The sequence below is a fragment of the Styela clava genome, chromosome 6 (assembly GCF_964204865.1).
Source record: "Styela clava chromosome 6, kaStyClav1.hap1.2, whole genome shotgun sequence".
In the NCBI taxonomy this organism is placed as follows: domain Eukaryota; kingdom Metazoa; phylum Chordata; class Ascidiacea; order Stolidobranchia; family Styelidae; genus Styela; species Styela clava.
The window spans coordinates 4,890,001-4,900,000 of record NC_135255.1 but is presented as its reverse complement, the minus strand read 5'-3'; positions in this window follow the sequence as shown (position 1 = coordinate 4,900,000).

The following is a 10,000-nucleotide window of genomic DNA, read 5'->3' as shown; positions in this document are numbered from 1 at the left end:
AAACGTGCAAGCATACTAACCTAACCCTAGGTAAGGCATGTTAGAGCGAAAGACAGTAAACTCGAATGAGCCAATAAAGAGCGGTGCGGGGCCGGTCGGAGCGCACCCTTTTCTCGGTGGCTGGCGGGCGAGAGAGTGCTGCGTCGCCGGCATCGGCGTCGAAAGAAGCCGAGCCGAAAAAAGTTAAAGTACAAACGTGCAAGCATACTAACCTAACCCTAGGTAAGGTGTGTTAGAGCGAAAGACAGTAAACTCGAATGAGCCAAGAAAGAGCGGCGTACGGTGCGGGGCCGGTCGGAGCGCACCCTTTTCTCGGTGGCTGGCGGGCGAGAGAGTGCTGCGTCGCCGGCATCGGCGTCGAAAGAAGCCGAGCCGAAAAAAGTTAAAGTACAAACGTGCAAGCATACTAACCTAACCCTAGGTAAGGCATGTCAGAGCGAAAGACAGTAAACTCGAATGAGCTAAGAAAGAGCGGTGCGGGGCCGGTCGGAGCGCACCCTTTTCTCGGTGGCTGGCGGCCGAGAGAGTGCTGCGTCGCCGGCATCGGCGTCGAAAGAAGCCGAGCCGAAAAAAGTTAAAGTACAAACGTGCAAGCATACTAACCTAACCCTAGGTAATGCATGTCAGAGCGAAAGACAGTAAACTCGAATGAGCCAAGAAAGAGCGGTGCGGGGCCGGTCGGAGCGCACCCTTTTCTCGGTGGCTGGCGGGCGAGAGAGTGCTGCGTCGCCGGCATCGGCGTCGAAAGAAGCCGAGCCGAAAAAAGTTAAAGTACAAACGTGCAAGCATACTAACCTAACCCTAGGTAATGCATGTCAGAGCGAAAGACAGTAAACTCGAATGAGCCAAGAAAGAGCGGTGCGGGGCCGGTCGGAGCGCACCCTTTTCTCGGTGGCTGGCGGGCGAGAGAGTGCTGCGTCGCCGGCATCGGCGTCGAAAGAAGCCGAGCCGAAAAAAGTTAAAGTACAAACGTGCAAGCATACTAACCTAACCCTAGGTAAGGCATGTCAGAGCGAAAGACAGTAAACTCGTATGAGCTAAGAAAGAGCGGTGCGGGGCCGGTCGGAGCGCACCCTTTTCTCGGTGGCTGGCGGCCGAGAGAGTGCTGCGTCGCCGGCATCGGCGTCGAAAGAAGCCGAGCCGAAAAAAGTTAAAGTACAAACGTGCAAGCATACTAACCTAACCCTAGGTAATGCATGTCAGAGCGAAAGACAGTAAACTCGAATGAGCCAAGAAAGAGCGGTGCGGGGCCGGTCGGAGCGCACCCTTTTCTCGGTGGCTGGCGGGCGAGAGAGTGCTGCGTCGCCGGCATCGGCGTCGAAAGAAGCCGAGCCGAAAAAAGTTAAAGTACAAACGTGCAAGCATACTAACCTAACCCTAGGTAAGGCATGTCAGAGCGAAAGACAGTAAACTCGAATGAGCTAAGAAAGAGCGGTGCGGGGCCGGTCGGAGCGCACCCTTTTCTCGGTGGCTGGCGGCCGAGAGAGTGCTGCGTCGCCGGCATCGGCGTCGAAAGAAGCCGAGCCGAAAAAAGTTAAAGTACAAACGTGCAAGCATACTAACCTAACCCTAGGTAAGGCATGTCAGAGCGAAAGACAGTAAACTCGAATGAGCCAAGAAAGAGCGGTGCGGGGCCGGTCGGAGCGCACCCTTTTCTCGGTGGCTGGCGGCCGAGAGAGTGCTGCGTCGCCGGCATCGGCGTCGAAAGAAGCCGAGCCGAAAAAAGTTAAAGTACAAACGTGCAAGCATACTAACCTAACCCTAGGTAAGGCATGTCAGAGCGAAAGACAGTAAACTCGAATGAGCCAAGAAAGAGCGGTGCGGGGCCGGTCGGAGCGCACCCTTTTCTCGGTGGCTGGCGGCCGAGAGAGTGCTGCGTCGCCGGCATCGGCGTCGAAAGAAGCCGAGCCGAAAAAAGTTAAAGTACAAACGTGCAAGCATACTAACCTAACCCTAGGTAAGGCATGTCAGAGCGAAAGACAGTAAACTCGAATGAGCTAAGAAAGAGCGGTGCGGGGCCGGTCGGAGCGCACCCTTTTCTCGGTGGCTGGCGGCCGAGAGAGTGCTGCGTCGCCAGCATCGGCGTCGAAAGAAGCCGAGCCAAAAAAAGTTAAAGTACAAACGTGCAAGCATACTAACCTAACCCTAGGTAATGCATGTCAGAGCGAAAGACAGTAAACTCGAATGAGCCAAGAAAGAGGGGTGCGGGGCCGGTCGGAGCGCACCCTTTTCTCGGTGGCTGGCGGGCGAGAGAGTGCTGCGTCGCCGGCATCGGCGTCGAAAGAAGCCGAGTCGAAAAAAGTTAAAGTACAAACGTGCAAGCATACTAACCTAACCCTAGGTAAGGCATGTCAGAGCGAAAGACAGTAAACTCGAATGAGCTAAGAAAGAGCGGTGCGGGGCCGGTCGGAGCGCACCCTTTTCTCGGTGGCTGGCGGCCGAGAGAGTGCTGCGTCGCCGGCATCGGCGTCGAAAGAAGCCGAGCCGAAAAAAGTTAAAGTACAAACGTGCAAGCATACTAACCTAACCCTAGGTAAGGCATGTTAGAGCGAAAGACAGTAAACTCGAATGAGCCAATAAAGAGCGGTGCGGGGCCGGTCGGAGCGCACCCTTTTCTCGGTGGCTGGCGGGCGAGAGAGTGCTGCGTCGCCGGCATCGGCGTCGAAAGAAGCCGAGCCGAAAAAAGTTAAAGTACAAACGTGCAAGCATACTAACCTAACCCTAGGTAAGGCATGTCAGAGCGAAAGACAGTAAACTCGAATGAGCTAAGAAAGAGCGGTGCGGGGCCGGTCGGAGCGCACCCTTTTCTCGGTGGCTGGCGGCCGAGAGAGTGCTGCGTCGCCGGCATCGGCGTCGAAAGAAGCCAAGCCGAAAAAAGTTAAAGTACAAACGTGCAAGAATACTAACCTAACCCTAGGTAATGCATGTCAGAGCGAAAGACAGTAAACTCGAATGAGCCAAGAAAGAGCGGTGCGGGGCCGGTCGGAGCGCACCCTTTTCTCGGTGGCTGGCGGGCGAGAGAGTGCTGCGTCGCCGGCATCGGCGTCGAAAGAAGCCGAGCCGAAAAAAGTTAAAGTACAAACGTGCAAGCATACTAACCTAACCCTAGGTAAGGCATGTCAGAGCGAAAGACAGTAAACTCGAATGAGCCAAGAAAGAGCGGTGCGGGGCCGGTCGGAGCGCACCCTTTCCTCGGTGGCTGGCGGCCGAGAGAGTGCTGCGTCGCCGGCATCGGCGTCGAAAGAAGCCGAGCCGAAAAAAGTTAAAGTACAAACGTGCAAGCATACTAACCTAACCCTAGGTAAGGCATGTTAGAGCGAAAGACAGTAAACTCGAAAGAGCCAATAAAGAGCGGTGCGGGGCCGGTCGGAGCGCACCCTTTTCTCGGTGGCTGGCGGGCGAGAGAGTGCTGCGTCGCCGGCATCGGCGTCGAAAGAAGCCGAGCCGAAAAAAGTTAAAGTACAAACGTGCAAGCATACTAACCTAACCCTAGGTAAGGTGTGTTAGAGCGAAAGACAGTAAACTCGAATGAGCCAAGAAAGAGCGGCGTACGGTGCGGGGCCGGTCGGAGCGCACCCTTTTCTCGGTGGCTGGCGGGCGAGAGAGTGCTGCGTCGCCGGCATCGGCGTCGAAAGAAGCCGAGCCGAAAAAAGTTAAAGTACAAACGTGCAAGCATACTAACCTAACCCTAGGTAAGGCATGTCAGAGCGAAAGACAGTAAACTCGAATGAGCTAAGAAAGAGCGGTGCGGGGCCGGTCGGAGCGCACCCTTTTCTCGGTGGCTGGCGGCCGAGAGAGTGCTGCGTCGCCGGCATCGGCGTCGAAAGAAGCCGAGCCGAAAAAAGTTAAAGTACAAACGTGCAAGCATACTAACCTAACCCTAGGTAAGGCATGTCAGAGCGAAAGACAGTAAACTCGAATGAGCTAAGAAAGAGCGGTGCGGGGCCGGTCGGAGCGCACCCTTTTCTCGGTGGCTGGCGGCCGAGAGAGTGCTGCGTCGCCGGCATCGGCGTCGAAAGAAGCCGAGCCGAAAAAAGTTAAAGTACAAACGTGCAAGCATACTAACCTAACCCTAGGTAAGGCATGTCAGAGCGAAAGACAGTAAACTCGAATGAGCTAAGAAAGAGCGGTGCGGGGCCGGTCGGAGCGCACCCTTTTCTCGGTGGCTGGCGGCCGAGAGAGTGCTGCGTCGCCGGCATCGGCGTCGAAAGAAGCCGAGCCGAAAAAAGTTAAAGTACAAACGTGCAAGCATACTAACCTAACCCTAGGTAATGCATGTCAGAGCGAAAGACAGTAAACTCGAATGAGCCAAGAAAGAGCGGTGCGGGGCCGGTCGGAGCGCACCCTTTTCTCGGTGGCTGGCGGGCGAGAGAGTGCTGCGTCGCCGGCATCGGCGTCGAAAGAAGCCGAGCCGAAAAAAGTTAAAGTACAAACGTGCAAGCATACTAACCTAACCCTAGGTAAGGCATGTCAGAGCGAAAGACAGTAAACTCGAATGAGCTAAGAAAGAGCGGTGCGGGGCCGGTCGGAGCGCACCCTTTTCTCGGTGGCTGGCGGCCGAGAGAGTGCTGCGTCGCCGGCATCGGCGTCGAAAGAAGCCGAGCCGAAAAAAGTTAAAGTACAAACGTGCAAGCATACTAACCTAACCCTAGGTAATGCATGTCAGAGCGAAAGACAGTAAACTCGAATGAGCCAAGAAAGAGCGGTGCGGGGCCGGTCGGAGCGCACCCTTTTCTCGGTGGCTGGCGGGCGAGAGAGTGCTGCGTCGCCGGCATCGGCGTCGAAAGAAGCCGAGCCGAAAAAAGTTAAAGTACAAACGTGCAAGCATACTAACCTAACCCTAGGTAAGGCATGTCAGAGCGAAAGACAGTAAACTCGAATGAGCTAAGAAAGAGCGGTGCGGGGCCGGTCGGAGCGCACCCTTTTCTCGGTGGCTGGCGGCCGAGAGAGTGCTGCGTCGCCGGCATCGGCGTCGAAAGAAGCCGAGCCGAAAAAAGTTAAAGTACAAACGTGCAAGCATACTAACCTAACCCTAGGTAAGGCATGTCAGAGCGAAAGACAGTAAACTCGAATGAGCCAAGAAAGAGCGGTGCGGGGCCGGTCGGAGCGCACCCTTTTCTCGGTGGCTGGCGGCCGAGAGAGTGCTGCGTCGCCGGCATCGGCGTCGAAAGAAGCCGAGCCGAAAAAAGTTAAAGTACAAACGTGCAAGCATACTAACCTAACCCTAGGTAAGGCATGTCAGAGCGAAAGACAGTAAACTCGAATGAGCCAAGAAAGAGCGGTGCGGGGCCGGTCGGAGCGCACCCTTTTCTCGGTGGCTGGCGGCCGAGAGAGTGCTGCGTCGCCGGCATCGGCGTCGAAAGAAGCCGAGCCGAAAAAAGTTAAAGTACAAACGTGCAAGCATACTAACCTAACCCTAGGTAAGGCATGTCAGAGCGAAAGACAGTAAACTCGAATGAGCTAAGAAAGAGCGGTGCGGGGCCGGTCGGAGCGCACCCTTTTCTCGGTGGCTGGCGGCCGAGAGAGTGCTGCGTCGCCAGCATCGGCGTCGAAAGAAGCCGAGCCAAAAAAAGTTAAAGTACAAACGTGCAAGCATACTAACCTAACCCTAGGTAATGCATGTCAGAGCGAAAGACAGTAAACTCGAATGAGCCAAGAAAGAGCGGTGCGGGGCCGGTCGGAGCGCACCCTTTTCTCGGTGGCTGGCGGGCGAGAGAGTGCTGCGTCGCCGGCATCGGCGTCGAAAGAAGCCGAGTCGAAAAAAGTTAAGTACAAACGTGCAAGCATACTAACCTAACCCTAGGTAAGGCATGTCAGAGCGAAAGACAGTAAACTCGAATGAGCTAAGAAAGAGCGGTGCGGGGCCGGTCGGAGCGCACCCTTTTCTCGGTGGCTGGCGGCCGAGAGAGTGCTGCGTCGCCGGCATCGGCGTCGAAAGAAGCCGAGCCGAAAAAAGTTAAAGTACAAACGTGCAAGCATACTAACCTAACCCTAGGTAAGGCATGTTAGAGCGAAAGACAGTAAACTCGAATGAGCCAATAAAGAGCGGTGCGGGGCCGGTCGGAGCGCACCCTTTTCTCGGTGGCTGGCGGGCGAGAGAGTGCTGCGTCGCCGGCATCGGCGTCGAAAGAAGCCGAGCCGAAAAAAGTTAAAGTACAAACGTGCAAGCATACTAACCTAACCCTAGGTAAGGCATGTCAGAGCGAAAGACAGTAAACTCGAATGAGCTAAGAAAGAGCGGTGCGGGGCCGGTCGGAGCGCACCCTTTTCTCGGTGGCTGGCGGCCGAGAGAGTGCTGCGTCGCCGGCATCGGCGTCGAAAGAAGCCGAGCCGAAAAAAGTTAAAGTACAAACGTGCAAGAATACTAACCTAACCCTAGGTAATGCATGTCAGAGCGAAAGACAGTAAACTCGAATGAGCCAAGAAAGAGCGGTGCGGGGCCGGTCGGAGCGCACCCTTTTCTCGGTGGCTGGCGGGCGAGAGAGTGCTGCGTCGCCGGCATCGGCGTCGAAAGAAGCCGAGCCGAAAAAAGTTAAAGTACAAACGTGCAAGCATACTAACCTAACCCTAGGTAAGGCATGTCAGAGCGAAAGACAGTAAACTCGAATGAGCCAAGAAAGAGCGGTGCGGGGCCGGTCGGAGCGCACCCTTTCCTCGGTGGCTGGCGGCCGAGAGAGTGCTGCGTCGCCGGCATCGGCGTCGAAAGAAGCCGAGCCGAAAAAAGTTAAAGTACAAACGTGCAAGCATACTAACCTAACCCTAGGTAAGGCATGTTAGAGCGAAAGACAGTAAACTCGAAAGAGCCAATAAAGAGCGGTGCGGGGCCGGTCGGAACGCACCCTTTTCTCGGTGGCTGGCGGGCGAGAGAGTGCTGCGTCGCCGGCATCGGCGTCGAAAGAAGCCGAGCCGAAAAAAGTTAAAGTAAAACGTGCAAGCATACTAACCTAACCCTAGGTAAGGTGTGTTAGAGCGAAAGACAGTAAACTCGAATGAGCCAAGAAAGAGCGGCGTACGGTGCGGGGCCGGTCGGAGCGCACCCTTTTCTCGGTGGCTGGCGGGCGAGAGAGTGCTGCGTCGCCGGCATCGGCGTCGAAAGAAGCCGAGCCGAAAAAAGTTAAAGTACAAACGTGCAAGCATACTAACCTAACCCTAGGTAAGGCATGTCAGAGCGAAAGACAGTAAACTCGAATGAGCTAAGAAAGAGCGGTGCGGGGCCGGTCGGAGCGCACCCTTTTCTCGGTGGCTGGCGGCCGAGAGAGTGCTGCGTCGCCGGCATCGGCGTCGAAAGAAGCCGAGCCGAAAAAAGTTAAAGTACAAACGTGCAAGCATACTAACCTAACCCTAGGTAAGGCATGTCAGAGCGAAAGACAGTAAACTCGAATGAGCCAAGAAAGAGCGGTGCGGGGCCGGTCGGAGCGCACCCTTTTCTCGGTGGCTGGCGGCCGAGAGAGTGCTGCGTCGCCGGCATCGGCGTCGAAAGAAGCCGAGCCGAAAAAAGTTAAAGTACAAACGTGCAAGCATACTAACCTAACCCTAGGTAAGGCATGTCAGAGCGAAAGACAGTAAACTCGAATGAGCCAAGAAAGAGCGGTGCGGGGCCGGTCGGAGCGCACCCTTTTCTCGGTGGCTGGCGGCCGAGAGAGTGCTGCGTCGCCGGCATCGGCGTCGAAAGAAGCCGAGCCGAAAAAAGTTAAAGTACAAACGTGCAAGCATACTAACCTAACCCTAGGTAAGGCATGTCAGAGCGAAAGACAGTAAACTCGAATGAGCTAAGAAAGAGCGGTGCGGGGCCGGTCGGAGCGCACCCTTTTCTCGGTGGCTGGCGGCCGAGAGAGTGCTGCGTCGCCAGCATCGGCGTCGAAAGAAGCCGAGCCAAAAAAAGTTAAAGTACAAACGTGCAAGCATACTAACCTAACCCTAGGTAATGCATGTCAGAGCGAAAGACAGTAAACTCGAATGAGCCAAGAAAGAGCGGTGCGGGGCCGGTCGGAGCGCACCCTTTTCTCGGTGGCTGGCGGGCGAGAGAGTGCTGCGTCGCCGGCATCGGCGTCGAAAGAAGCCGAGTCGAAAAAAGTTAAGTACAAACGTGCAAGCATACTAACCTAACCCTAGGTAAGGCATGTCAGAGCGAAAGACAGTAAACTCGAATGAGCTAAGAAAGAGCGGTGCGGGGCCGGTCGGAGCGCACCCTTTTCTCGGTGGCTGGCGGCCGAGAGAGTGCTGCGTCGCCGGCATCGGCGTCGAAAGAAGCCGAGCCGAAAAAAGTTAAAGTACAAACGTGCAAGCATACTAACCTAACCCTAGGTAAGGCATGTTAGAGCGAAAGACAGTAAACTCGAATGAGCCAATAAAGAGCGGTGCGGGGCCGGTCGGAGCGCACCCTTTTCTCGGTGGCTGGCGGGCGAGAGAGTGCTGCGTCGCCGGCATCGGCGTCGAAAGAAGCCGAGCCGAAAAAAGTTAAAGTACAAACGTGCAAGCATACTAACCTAACCCTAGGTAAGGCATGTCAGAGCGAAAGACAGTAAACTCGAATGAGCTAAGAAAGAGCGGTGCGGGGCCGGTCGGAGCGCACCCTTTTCTCGGTGGCTGGCGGCCGAGAGAGTGCTGCGTCGCCGGCATCGGCGTCGAAAGAAGCCGAGCCGAAAAAAGTTAAAGTACAAACGTGCAAGCATACTAACCTAACCCTAGGTAAGGCATGTCAGAGCGAAAGACTGTAAACTCGAATGAGCTAAGAAAGAGCGGTGCGGGGCCGGTCGGAGCGCACCCTTTTCTCGGTGGCTGGCGGCCGAGAGAGTGCTGCGTCGCCGGCATCGGCGTCGAAAGAAGCCGAGCCGAAAAAAGTTAAAGTACAAACGTGCAAGCATACTAACCTAACCCTAGGTAAGGCATGTCAGAGCGAAAGACAGTAAACTCGAATGAGCCAAGAAAGAGCGGTGCGGGGCCGGTCGGAGCGCACCCTTTTCTCGGTGGCTGGCGGGCGAGAGAGTGCTGCGTCGCCGGCATCGGCGTCGAAAGAAGCCGAGCCGAAAAAAGTTAAAGTACAAACGTGCAAGCATACTAACCTAACCCTAGGTAAGGCATGTCAGAGCGAAAGACAGTAAACTCGAATGAGCTAAGAAAGAGCGGTGCGGGGCCGGTCGGAGCGCACCCTTTTCTCGGTGGCTGGCGGCCGAGAGAGTGCTGCGTAGCCAGCATCGGCGTCGAAAGAAGCCGAGCCGAAAAAAGTTAAAGTACAAACGTGCAAGCATACTAACCTAACCCTAGGTAATGCATGTCAGAGCGAAAGACAGTAAACTCGAATGAGCCAAGAAAGAGCGGTGCGGGGCCGGTCGGAGCGCATCCTTTTCTCGGTGGCTGGCGGGCGAGAGAGTGCTGCGTCGCCGGCATCGGCGTCGAAAGAAGCCGAGCCGAAAAAAGTTAAAGTACAAACGTGCAAGCATACTAACCTAACCCTAGGTAAGGCATGTCAGAGCGAAAGACAGTAAACTCGAATGAGCTAAGAAAGAGCGGTGCGGGGCCGGTCGGAGCGCACCCTTTTCTCGGTGGCTGGCGGCCGAGAGAGTGCTGCGTCGCCGGCATCGGCGTCGAAAGAAGCCGAGCCGAAAAAAGTTAAAGTACAAACGTGCAAGCATACTAACCTAACCGTAGGTAAGGCATGTCAGAGCGAAAGACAGTAATTTCGAATGAGCCAAGAAAGAGCGGTGCGGGGCCGGTCGGAGCGCACCCTTTTCTCGGTGGCTGGCGGGCGAGAGAGTGCTGCGTCGCCGGCATCGGCGTCGAAAGAAGCCGAGCCGAAAAAAGTTAAAGTACAAACGTGCAAGCATACTAACCTAACCCTAGGTAAGGCATGTCAGAGCGAAAGACAGTAAACTCGAATGAGCCATGAAAGAGCGGTGCGGGGCCGGTCGGAGCGCACCCTTTTCTCGGTGGCTGGCGGGCGAGAGAGTGCTGCGTCGCCGGCATCGGCGTCGAAAGAAGCCGAGCCGAAAAAAGTTAAAGT